We start from the raw sequence: 3,627 nt of genomic DNA on the forward strand, positions 1-3,627 counted from the left end.
TAAATCATAGAGAGCTGAGCTGCTTTCACTCACTCAATTAGTTCTGAGAAACCAAAAACCCTGTCTGGTCTTGAAGTAGTCTTGTTATTGAAGATCATGTGCAGGGAAGGGGTTTGATTGGTCAGAGCATGTGTTTGGTGGATGTATGTTGAGAGAGCATTAAGAGCCACAGCCTCATGCCTGCAGACATGTAAGCAGCTAGTGAGCAGTGAAGGCCGTGCAGCAGGGACACAGTCATGCAGGACTAAAAGGTACATTTCTGGTTCATAAGCATGTCCTGTCAGGGTTAATCCATTAGAGACGGGCCGCTTGACTGCCAGCCGCTGCTGTGGCCCCTGTATTCCTACTGAAAGCATCTTAGACATGAGATGGGAAGATGTTCTAGTCAGCTCATTCTCTGTTCTGTAGACTTATATACAGTATGACCCATGTCTCTTTATCACTGATCTGAAGTCAGTATCAGCAACAATTTGTGTTCTTCATACTAATGGCTGATACTGATACTCGGTCTGCTCCGGAGGCCCACACCATCACCGACCCCCACTACTGCATCTCGCCCACAGCGGAGGCGCCACAAGCAGCGTGAGAGGAAGCAGAAGAGGGGTAAGCACGGAGGTATCCGGGCTAGGCTAGCGGCTAACCCACACAAGCCAGCTATCCCCACCATCGTACTGGCTAACGTACGCTCTTTGGACAATAAACTGGACTACATCCGACTACTACGCTCAACTCAGAGGACTGTAAGAGACTGCTGTGTTTTTGTGTTCACGGAAACATGGCTCAACAACAGCGTTCCGGACTGCGCTATTCATCTCGATCAGCTGACATGCTATCGAGCGGACAGAGCTCGCGTCGAGGGAGGTAAGACCCGCGGCGGAAGGCTTTGTGTTTACATCAATGATGCGTGGTGCCGCGATGCTGTTGTGGTCTGCAAACACTGCTCACCCCTGGTGGAGTTTATGATTATTAAGTGCCGGCCGTTCTATCTACCGAGGGAATATACAGCCATACTGCTCGTTGCTGTATGCACAGCTGTTGTTTATATTGCTGTTTGTAGCCTGTGGAAGTAAGGGTAGCTGCAGCAAGGGGCTATAATAATTTTGTTCAATATTTTCCTAATGATAATTTTATGATCGGTTTATAAAGGCTCCTACGAGCACCTTTTCCCCATTTTTATCACAGAATAAGGCAAGAAATTTATAGTTTCTATAGGTTACTAAATATGTCATTCAGTACTGCATTATTCATAAAGTTTATTTATTACCTGGAGATAACTTGAAAAACACACATAAACCGTATATTTTTGCAATCGTGTGTTTATTGTCTTCACGTTTCATCAGTAAAAAGGTTTCTGCTTTTTATTCAGCTCAGCTACAGAGATAACTGGATGAGCTTTTGTCCATATTAGGGATTTCCTGCACGTCATCATAAGTTATTACTTCTATGAGACTGTTTTGGACTTTCTGCACGAGAGCACCCTCTTGGAGAGCACCTTGGATAAAAACTGCAATGGTTCAGATGAGGATGATGATGTTGTTCATTGTTGTTGTTTTGTCGATATCTAGAGATCAAGGAAGCCAATAAAATGTAGATATAAACACTGTAATACTGAAATTAAATGAACACTTAAACATGCTCACATATCAGCTGATAGCCACTACAATGGTTTGATAATAATATAGTTTCATTCCTTTTTCACTCTAAACGAGTTGAACATATATTAACAAAGCATTTCATATTTAATACTTATTTAATAATCACATTTTAATATTTGTGTACATTTATATATTGATATAAAAACACATAATTGGCCAGATTGTTACTTTTTTGTAAGTGAAATAAATGTTGCTTTATTTTTTATACTTAATGTAACTTAAATGAAGTAGCAATATTAATATTTTGCTTGATAACAGACACGTTAGTTACATGATTTATATTATTTATAAAATGGTTAGGTTTCAACGTTTTTAATAATATTAACTCATGCTTATTTGTTTTGTCAAATCTACATGATTTCTGCATTTCTGTGTTCATTACGGAAATATGATGAGAATAAAAAAAATGTGACTTTGAGTTAAACTCTTAATTTCACTCCAGGTTTAAATAAATTAGTCAGGAGGAATTAAAACCTGCATTATAATGAAGCACAAATTAAAAATTCACAACCGGTGTGACAAATATGTAGATTCGAATGGAAGATATGCTAAAGAGATGTTATTTGAGTGTTTTCTGACCAGTGGCCATTAGGAGGGTAGCTGAGGGCACTGCACTGCCCCTGACACATGAACCCGGATAAACAACTGCAGGCTGGACTCCAGTCTATCAGCCTTATGCCTCTGGAGCTCATATAAAGTATTCTCTTTGTCGTGTCATTTCAGCTGGAATTACTTTTAGTATCACTTCTCACAGCACCCCGGAGACTTCCTATCAGAAGACATTAACACAGGAGGTCTTACTAAAGTTCCCTGGCAAGACCTGTGGGACAAAGGGGGCAACCAGAGGAGATGGTGTATAGAGGAGATAATATAGCCTCTTGCTTGTGAAGATATCGGAGAAGTGGTACAATTTCAACAGTATGTTTTTTTTCCTCTTTGATTTGATTTGATTTGTTCAGTTAGAAATTATGTAAATGGCGGCAACAAGTTGCCACTTGTGCAAACCCCACATGTTAAAATGCATTAGTTCAAGATTTGATTATTATTTTTCAGAACCAAATTATTCCAAAAGTACAGAGCTCTGCGCAAGACATGCAGAAGATAAAATAGATATCATGGCCACTAATTAAGGATTCATTCACATGACTTATTAATTTGTGGCCACATCTTAATTCGTTCTCTCATTTTAATTAAGTTCAATCGTAGCCACAGTTTACCTAAAACAAGGAAACAATGAATGAATGAATGAACACGTCATGTGTGGGGCTTCATGCAAAAGGACCCAAGCACAGTTATAAGCAGAAAAGACTAATTCTGAGCTGATAGTGGCGCTAGAGATTAAGACCCCCAATACTGCTCAAGGGAATATTCAGACCCCTCCCAATCGGTGTAACACATTTTACAACATTCCTCCAAACAAGGTAGACTCCTATGATAGAGGAAATATTTTGGTAATAAAAACAATACAGACTACACAACAAATATAGCTGTAAACAGCAATTATGGAGCCAAAGCATGGAAGTGACGTGTACAACCCCACGTGGTGTTGTTCCTAAATTGCACAGAAAATCCCAGGGCTTGGTCAAAATATATACATATAGCCTTGTTTGCCATTCTTGCCTTCAAATTTGTTCATGTGTTTCCTGGACAAACATTATTAGGGATGGGCCACTTCTCCCCTGCGCTCATGAGCATGCTACAGTATACCAGATGAGGACCTTAGTGCCTTAGAGGTACTTAAAGTACATAAATAGATCCCAAATTTGGCATGGTAGTTGTTCCTCAATGCATGTGTCAGATCTCAGAACGTTACTTTACAGTTCTAGGTGCTGCCATAGACTCTCTTACTAAAGAACAGTTACAATAGATGCCTACGCACCTTCTATGCATGGCTTATAATCTCTCGAGATCCAGGAGGTCATTTTCATGTCTTTAACCGCCACCCACCCCACCCCACCCCCCCACACCTCCT

Source organism: Sinocyclocheilus anshuiensis, unplaced genomic scaffold (genome assembly GCF_001515605.1).
Source record: "Sinocyclocheilus anshuiensis isolate Anshui unplaced genomic scaffold, SAMN03320099.WGS_v1.1 scaffold1781, whole genome shotgun sequence".
NCBI lineage: Eukaryota > Metazoa > Chordata > Actinopteri > Cypriniformes > Cyprinidae > Sinocyclocheilus > Sinocyclocheilus anshuiensis.